Below are 10053 nucleotides of genomic sequence, written 5' to 3'. Positions count from 1 at the left end.
ACTTCATCTGGTGGATGGAATCTTCTATGATGTCCCAAGCCTTGCCATTCTCCTACACTTTCTTTGAGCATACTTTCTTTTTGCGTTTCCTAATTACAGGCTGAGGAAGGCACTTAGGACAAGCAGTTCTTTTTTTGTCTAAAGCAGCAAGTTGTTATTTCATGTCTCAAAAATGCAAACCTATGAAGTTATCACTCATCTGGCAAGCTGAAGTTTCTCTGCCTTTTGGATGTGCCTTTCTCTGTAGACTTTTACTGTTGTATTTAACTGGGAAACTGGGAAAGACCATCTAGATCCTTTCCCATCACGTTCCATGCTGCTCCATTTGCCTGCAACTCTGAAGAAGAGGACTGAACCAAAGCAGACACATTCTGCATAACTCAGATCAAGAATACCTGGGCTTATTTCTGAGACACGGGGCAGTGTACATAGCTGATTGCTGCAACAGGTGGATCCAAACACTTGGAACAGATGGGCAGGGGACAGAGGAATGGGGTTGTCCTCTGTCTGAAGGAACAGCTCAGTTCTATGGGGCTTCTCCATGGAATCAACCACTGACTCAGTGTGCTCAGTGTGTCACTGCTGATCTGGGTGAGGAAATGGGTGATACCTTTGCAGGAGCTCTCAGTGTCAAAGACCTCCATCCTCACTCAGGAGAGGGGTGTCCCAAGTAAAGGTTGGGCACACCTGTGGCAGACTGAACAAAGTATGCCTCAGAAAGAAAGCAAACCAAACAGATGGTTATTTTCTGGAATGTCTGAGAAGTCACTCATCACACTGGTAATTAGGCTGGCTAGTTACCCACATTCTCCTTGCTACTTACCATCATACCAGTCTTTGAAAATATATGTATTGTGCTTCATGAGATACTAAGAGTCCCTTGTCCAAATACCAGAACAGGGTGCTTTGCAAGCGCAGCCTGAGATTTGCAGCCTAACCTCATTCATTAAACAAAGAGAAAGGAAGTTGTCAGGAAGAGCTGTTCTGGAAACAGACTTTCTGTACCCACAAGTTGTAGCTGTAACAGAAGGAACTTATTCCAGAACTGCATGAGAAGTTGGGTCAGTTGAACCTTTGTGTCCTGATCTCTCCTTTTCCTGCTAACAGAGTCACCTTGATCCCTATGTCCTGCACACTCAAATAGCAGTGCTGGGCTAAAAATAGTAGGCAGCTTTTCTTTCTTATCCCGGAGAGGACTCTGTTGTGTCCCTGGGCTCTGCAAGGCTCTGGGGTACTCTTGCCACACACCCCATGACTTCCCTCTCTCTCCAGATGGCTTTGGCACAGTACTGAAACTTCTCTTGTGCCAACAAAGTGTTTCAGTGTCCTTTGTCGTCTGCACCTTCCATTGGTTTAATTCTTTCTTCAGGATAGCGAGGCAGAACGTGACAAATGTGGGCACAACTAGAAGAGTCAGAACACTTTGGGGTTTTTTTTCCTGCTCTATTTTTATGCATCCCAATATTGTTTGCTTGTACCAGACGCAAACTTCAGCATCATCAGGACTTTTGTATCATGGGGGAAAAAAGTGGTAATAAACTTGAGGAAACAGCAGGTCCTTATTAAAAGCACCATGCTCAGGCTCTCACTGATTTCAGTGCAGCTGCAGAAGTGATTTAATACCAGGTGAGATACGATCTCTGTCCAAATATTTCTCTGAGCAATTGTCTCTGGATGCGACAATGTTATGCCACAGTTCAGATGAGAAAGACACATTGCTGCCATAAAATCAAGGACATTTTTAGGATTTATGTGAGAACAGGTGGATGTTCTGTGCTGAAAGAAATCCTAACAGATGACAGTTATTGATTATTCTTAAGTATTGATAACCCTACGCTTCACCATAAAACTGGTTGGTTAATGAGTGGTAAGGAAGATGTCTTAGCATTGCTTTATTGAGAGTCTATCGCTCAAGCTTTATTTAACAGAGCAAAAATGCATGTAGTTGTAATCACTGAATTAAGAATGTTTTTCTCAGTGTTTTGTGAGGAAGTTCTGGTGGTCATGCTGATGGAAGAGTGACTACACGTCAAACCTCCTGGGTAATATTCATTATTTGTCTGTTCAGCATCCTAAGTAAAACTTACTTACACTTCAGACAACAAAAGCAGAGTTAAAATCCTGCTCCAGGGCATTCATGGTGCTATTCAAATACTGGCAATGGGTATTTTTAACTAGTGGTTGCCAGAGTACACTGAAGAAAAGGTTATAGTGGAAATGTATTATTCACGTGTATTTGATATAGCATGCAAAACTATCAGTGTGTGTAGAGTCAAAGGTATTTGTGACAGCCTTGGGATGTTTTATGAGCTCAAGTTGACTCCGAAACTTTGGCAAGCTGGGCAATGAGTGATCTGTTTTCATAGAGACTTACAAAAAAAGGAAAGTTAACCTGAAAAAAATGATTAATGGAGGGCTTCCTCCCTGCTGGGAATGTAAAAATATGAAGTTTTAAAATATTTTATGTGGATTTTCTCAACTTAATTTAAGCACAGCATATGCATGGAATTTCTCATGTGGATGGAACAGTGTTTGTAGCAAATACACACTTTGAAACAGCAGAAGATGAGGAATATTTGCTGGAAGGAAAATGGTCATCTTGTTGAAATGAAGTTCAGACTCACATAAGTACTAGTCACATAGGGATAAAAACAAGGCAGTTATTCTTCTGGTTCCTCCAGTGAAGCAGGTAACTCTCTCCTCACATTGATAATGTTTTAGTCTTCTTGTTTGGGAGAGCAGGATGAAGCCATTGATACTGTTTGTGTTTGAGTGCTCTGTGTATCTGTCTGTGCTACCGATGTTGCTGGTCACATCTAAAGATATGCTTAGGTGCTGAATATACATGTTCAGTTTACATATGTCTACTGGGAGCCCAGGCTCAGCCTCACTGCTGGTTGGACCTGGAGACAGAGAGTTTGCTGTAGCCTCACAGCCATTGGGTCATCCCATTTCGCAGACACAATATATGTGATGCTGCAAGTTAGAGTGATGATTTCTGTATCATCTGCAAAACCAACTCCAGCAAACACCCACCCGCACACCAGGCACACTACATTGCTTCCTGCTTCTGCTGTGTTTGTGAAACAGCATTTGTTGTGGATTCATCAGCTGTGCCTGGCTGAGTGCAGCCTCACAATGAAGTAATGAACCGAGCCAAAGGGGAGTAGAAAAACACTTCTGGGGAGGGACGTGAAACATTCTCAGCATTATTGTCATTCTCAGCCCAAGTGTCCTTCCAGTAGATGTCTGTTGTTCATATGGGGAGCTCTGTCTACCACAGCTTTACACACCTCACGTGGTTGGTATTACAAACTACACCTGAGATCTTCCATTCAGAGCAAGCAATAGGTGGACTTTTGCACCTGTGTTCCTTTGGACCTAGCACTAGCTTTCCGTGCCACAGGAATGTCTCAAAAATCAGTGAGATTTTTCACCCTGTCTTTGATGTAGAGGTGATAAAGTCCTCAGTGGCCCATTGGAAGCTCGCAGAAAGTGCTGTGCCAAGGGCCTGTGTCTTGCAAGCTGTACTGGGAGCCATGCCATGGCAATGAGACAGCATGAGAAGGTTCCAAGAAGAAACCATAGAGAGGGTGGCAAAGACACAGCATTAGCACCTGAATTAAAGCAGTACAGCAGATTCATCAGCCAGTGGATCAGTTCTACACTCCAAAAAATTCAGGACTCACAGGTGCTACGCTGTCCATTAATGAGCACTTCTTGGTTCAGATTACTTCATACAGAAAATGAAAGTGGTGTATAATTTTTAACAAATGAGGTTTCTGTAAAAATTGCTCAGCAACTGCAGAGTTTAGCCTTGAACTGCCTGTTTTCTGCTGTTTTGCAAAGTCACCCCACATGGAGATATAGCAGTTACCATTCCCACTGCTATACAATGATCCTCCAAGATTCCTCCACCATTACTACCATTTTCTCTTTAATTCCCAAAGCCTCTCTATAAAATAAGTCAATCCTGGTATTCTGCACATGCATATAACCATTTCTTAGCAATACTGTATGACTGCACAACTAATAATTGCTAGTTTTAATTTTATCTATATATTACACCCCTTTTGCTAAGTTTCAGGTACTTTCACAAAGCCCCTTCACTCCCAACTGAAGACAGTTTGTTGGCACTAAAACTTTCGTATGAATGCTGTGTTTTTAAGATGTGGGTCTCTGAATTTCAGCACTACAGCTATTTGGTGGAGGAGTTAAAGAAAATAATTTGGGATAACTTCATCTTTTCTTTTTTCTTTCCCTGTAGCAAAATGGGGGTTACTCATAGAGGACTAATTTGCCTTCAAAGTGATTGAAAAAAACAGAACAAAAAGCTGACCCACTTCTCCTTACTCACTCCTGAGTTTGGAATCCAGCATGCAAACAGTTCTATCCATATGTGGCTTCATTTTGGTCAGCCAAGTTTTAAAGGATAGATGTTGGCTCTTTCATTTCAGAAGGTTTTTATGGTAAAACATAATGCGGAAAGCACACGGCTCCTTCACAGCCTGACAATGGAGCTTAAGGGGAAAAATGTTCAGCATTCACATTCCCTGGAGCATCCATATATCCAGACTATGGAATGTTGTTTCAGCATTCTACAGGGCACTGACAATTTATATGATATTACAGATGTATCTTTCTTTGACTGCTTTTGACTACCTTGGGAAGTCTGAATCTCTGTTGTTATCCATGGAGTAGAGTTTGGTATTGGAGTGGACCATACATGTTGTTTTCCTTCTGCCCACATTTGACGCTGTAGACAAATAATGGGTGTTTTTCATTGTCTTATTTTACTGGGTTTTGTGGTAAGTAAAAGGTACAATTTGTGATTTGTCTTTGATGGAGTCTTGGGCAGCGTTTCCACCATTTCATTTGTGCTTGCGCTCTTTGACACATGACCGTACACTACTACTGTGAAAACACAATGGAGTTTCACTCCTTTAAGCAGTGTTAAATTTGCTGTATTATTTCTGTAGGTCACATACACATGCTGGAGGCATGCCAACCTTATTTAATTGCAGGGAATGGGGTTCAATGCAGAAGCATTCCAATAAGATCCTGTCTGTCAGCCCAGTTGTGCTCAGCTAAGAAAAAGCAACAGCACCCTTATAAGTGTTGAGATGAGTAATACTATGGGCTTCAGAATACAAGATTTGTGCAGCCAGCTCTTTAATTTCTTTTCGTACTTGATATCCTTTGCTGTAGTCAGTGTCTAAATTAGAAAACCAAAACCATTCAGAGTAAATGTTACATACTTCTTATTTTCAAGGATGCTTTTATTTCACCAAACTGTCAGAATCTGAACAAAATAAACAAAAACAAAAAAACAACGGATTGAGAAATATGGGTCAATGAACTGGAATGTGGTCAGTCTTTCAAGATACAAAATACCTGACTTGAAACAACTTGGCTTTGTTTTGCCATACCGTCCAAATGTTTAACAAATGATAAATAATCTGAAATCAAATCAGTGCTGAAATCCAGAGGCCTCTGCTTACTCAAAGCTATTAAAACATACAGGGAAAAAGAGCTCCACCAGCCTTTCAAGACAGTGGAAATTTTATTTCAATTGGATTCTGTTTTAATAAGTGGACATACTGCTCACAGACAAAACTGAGACTTCCTTTTAAAAGTTTCTGAGGCTTCTTGCTTCATTTAATAAGTGAGAAAGTGGTCTGTGGATTTTCAGCATTTAAAAGCAAATTCAGATTCTCTGAAATGACATTACTACAGGAAAGCCAGAAACAACATCACAGCCACCTGCAAATACTGAGTTTCTGATAACAGGCTGGACCTCAGGGACTGGTCTTGCAGGTACTTGTTAAGGCAGCCATAGAAAGGTCACAGAAAATGCCAACCTTGAGTTATCACATAGTTAGCACTGATTTGGTTTTGTTGGCTTTCTTTTGATAGCTCACTATGTAGAGTGTTCCCATGACCCACAAAACTGTTCAGTAAAAAGGAAAGACAAAATTCAGTCAGTGGGAGTTAAATTCTGCCCTGTATTGTTAATTCAGGTAATTGTTTTGTCTCCTGATACATACATGCCACTTTTTCCTATAGAAGCTTTTTTCAGTAGTTTAGTTGCATATTCTGATGGAATACAACTGATGTGAAAGTCCATAATATCCAGACTGCATCTCAAGAACTTACCAGTGTTATTTTAGTCTTACTTGAGGTGTATGTATCACTGTAACTGAGGAAAGCAGAAATAGCTCTTAAAGCATTCAGGTTCTGCTTCAGAAAATGTCTGGAAATCACTGTGGATGCTTATAAAACTTGAAGGTAAAGTTAATTATATTGTAGTACAATAACTTGTTCCCCACAGAACTATTTGCAAGATCATTGGGTAAGATGTGTTAGCATGGTCCATAACTGGACTTCCAGTTTTAAAAGTAGAACAAAAGCTGTTTCTAGCCCCTGAGCTTGGAGTCCAGTCAGCTATTTGTCTTGCATCTCAGAAGTTAGTTGGTTCTCTGCATACCGCCTACACAGTCTATTTATGAGGTTTCCCATAATGCCTTCCCTTTTGTTATGTTAGTGTATTGGTGGCCCCGGGTGATGCCCCAAACCATAGTTTAGCAAAATTGGCAGGATTACACTAACTGTTCTTTTTGCAGGAGCGTGTGTCAGTGGTTTGTCTGCACAATGGAACAGGTCCAAACTGCCATCACATTGTAACCATTTGTGTAGCTCTCTGTGAGGTTATTCCTCACAGGCTTGTTGGACTGTACTAATTTTAGTTACATTAGTAATGTCACAGGCAAGATGGGATTTTACTTAATTTAATTCATGGCCAATTAAGAAACTTCTAATTACTGATTCTGACAATGAGAGAGAAAGAATCAATTAAATAGAAAGTTAGGAAACACACATCAGCTTCACCCTCGATACTTCTGGGTACACCTACTGGTCTCCCATCCCCTTGCTGAATGCTGCATTACTTCCCTTGGATGACACAATAGAAGTGTGGGAGGCTGAGGTCAGTCTACGGGTGTGCTTTGCCTTTTTCTACTTGGATGCTCTTGCACAGACTGCGGCACCCTTAGGAGTGTATCACCTCCTTTGTCTTCTGTGATGCTGCCCTGCTCAGATGGCTCTGCCCTGTTAGTGGCTCTGGTGCCTCTTTCCTCCAGCCTGTCTCAGACATCTCTTTGCTTTGCCCCTGCTCAGGAACTTACTCGCCTCTCTCTTGCCCTAGCCTGAGGCTCTTCTCTTTTCCTTGACATCTCTTTCCCATAGTAGCTACAGCCCTTTCTTAAATATACTTCTCAGAGGCACCATATTATTTTTTGTAGTTTGCTACATTTTGGGCAATTTTGGGGATAGCTGGACCCAGCTATGACCAGCACAGGGTGACCCCTGACCATCTCCTGGACAAGTCACTCCTGCAGTCCCTTGTGCACTACCAAAGCTCTGCCAATTATGCCCAGGGCAGGCTGTCTGCTACCCACATGCATTCCTCTTTTTAGCATCAAGAAACTGCAAAAGATGTTCATCCAGTTTTGAAACCTTTGTCTGTGGCCATGGTGATATCTGTGCATGACCTGTAAATCTGACTACTGCCTGAATGAAGTAATCAACAGCTGCATTACCAACAGCCCTGATGAGTTTTACCTGGGTAAGAGTTAGCATTTCATATTGTTTCTTTATATAGTTTCAAAATTGGTCCTGGGATGCTGCTGGAATACTCATGTGTAAGGAAAGTGAGTGCTGACACAACCATCTCTCTTCTCGCTCCTCTTGCTTAAATATTGAGTGGCAAACATGATCAAGAGTGTTCTCAAAAAAGCATTCTTAGCGTTAGGATGTCTTTTCTGCTTAACAGTAACAAAAGCAGAAGGACAGTACAGGCTACTTGCAGGATAGAGCAGTTACCACTGCTCCAGAAAAGGATGACACTGTGCAAGTAGGAGAGAGATGAAAAATTCTGCATGGAACTAATGATTTAAGAAAAATGTACCCCTCATCTGCAGAAAACTGCTATTGTTTCTATCAAACTTAACTACCTGCAGTGAAGCGATGACCCAAAAGCAGTAATTCTCTGCCATGAGACACCTGGCTTCAATTTCCTCCTGTGACTGTCAAATACAGTGCCCAGATTTCATTTCGTTTTGGCTAGCAAAATTATATGGACATATGGTTGTTGTGTAATTTATCTACTGATTTTGTTAAGAGTATAGGTGTGCAGGTATGTCCTTGTGCACTGAATCAGTGGAGATAGGACAGGCTGCTTCTAACGAACAGCCTAGGAGGCAAATTATAGGATGGCCTGGTATTTTGCTGGTATATGGAAAGATCTACGTCCATGTCATAAATGCCTAATCTAAAATAAAATTACATAGGGAAATCTTTTAGCAACCTCAAACTGGTATCATTTTCTGAGGGTAAAACTATTACTTCAAATGCTACAAACCAACTTAAATAGTTTGATGATTGACTTGAAAGAGCTACTGATACGTAGGAATGTGCAACTGTAGTTTAGCATGCTGCTTCCATTCCTGATGCTGAAATAGAAATCAGTGAGTCACGTTATAAAGCATATGTACAATTTTCTTAAATATAGTTGACCAGTGCTTTCAGGGATTATTCTTTTATTCCTTGTTGAAAAGAATACTTCCAAAAAATGAAATGAAAACCGTAAGACACGATAAATTCCAAATCACCATGAAATGCAAAAGCAGCCCACTGTATGGAGGTGATAGATGATACTAAGCACAATATCTGAAAAGACTTAATAAGCCATCAGGTAGCTGTGTAGCTGTGAGTGGCCCTCATTTCTCACGCTCTGTTACTGCCTTGGCTGTACTTCCTTGTGCCACCATGTGCCATTTTAGCTAATGGTGGGTTTTTAGAAGACATTTCATTTCCAGAGAAATAAAAGCTTTATTCGTGCATCTTTCATTTTTTTTTCTTGTTTACGTGGTGTTTAAAGTTTTCAAATGCCAGCACAACTTTTACAAGTGGCTCTTTATTGAGCATGTATGTTCTAAAATGAAAAGAACCAACATTTCCTGATCTCTTGAGAAATATTAGTTAAGCTGAGACAAATTCTTATGTTTTGAAAGAACAGTTCAAGCATTTCATATGAGTCATTTCAATACATGCTGCATATTCTTGGCAGTTGTATCCATGGGAAGGGACCAGTGCAAGACTTGAGAGACTTGGGTTCAAGTTCTGATCCTATTACTGGTCTTGTTAAATAAACTTGTAAAAATAAAGTTCTCACATGTAAAAACATGATACTGCTGTCTGTTTCGTAAAGCTCCTTGAGGAAAAATAATAAGCAAGTATTACATTTGATGGATTAATATGAGGGGTTTTGTTTTGCTTCATGTTTTAACAAACCGGGACAGTATATTCACAATAAAACATAGATGGTGGGGCTGAGCATGTATGATTTTTAGTGGATTTGATCTGTAAAACAGGATTAACACATACCTTGGGCGGTACTCCTTAGAGCTGAACAGCTCTAACTGAAGTTCCAAAGGACATGCCAGAGAAGTCCTGTCTGAAAAGAAATGAACATGGAAGAAGCAAACTAACAAAGCACATTGCTTCAGGCATCTTATAATGCAAAAACATAAACAATGCAGAAATCTGACTGTGCTATTTCCATTCTCCCTGTTTCTATTCTCTCCACTCTTTTCTGCTGTCTCCCAAAGAGACAGGAGAAATACCTCTGCAGTCTAGACCAATCACCCAACCCATGCAGAAACTGTTATCGAAAGAGCTGGTGACTTTCTTCATTGTGAATCCTAGTTTTGTTGTAGTGAAGTAGGAGTGGAGCTAGTCTTTCAAGAGGTCTTGTACACCAAACCCTCAACGTGACTTTTTGCTAATGCAGTGGTGCTGATCTAGTGCCAGATTCCTCATGGGAAAACATACTTAATTTCTCAGTTCCCTTTGGCAATGTTCATGTATTTCTGTCCTCTACTGCTTGGTAGTATTTGCTATAAATTCATAAAAAGCTGCTAATTCACTATGGGCAAAACTGTATTTCATTTCCCCTTGGAACTGTTGCTGTCTCTAAATTTGTAAAATTAGATC

The sequence above is a fragment of the Coturnix japonica genome, chromosome Z (genome assembly GCF_001577835.2).
Source record: "Coturnix japonica isolate 7356 chromosome Z, Coturnix japonica 2.1, whole genome shotgun sequence".
In the NCBI taxonomy this organism is placed as follows: domain Eukaryota; kingdom Metazoa; phylum Chordata; class Aves; order Galliformes; family Phasianidae; genus Coturnix; species Coturnix japonica.
This window is presented reverse-complemented; position numbering follows the sequence as displayed.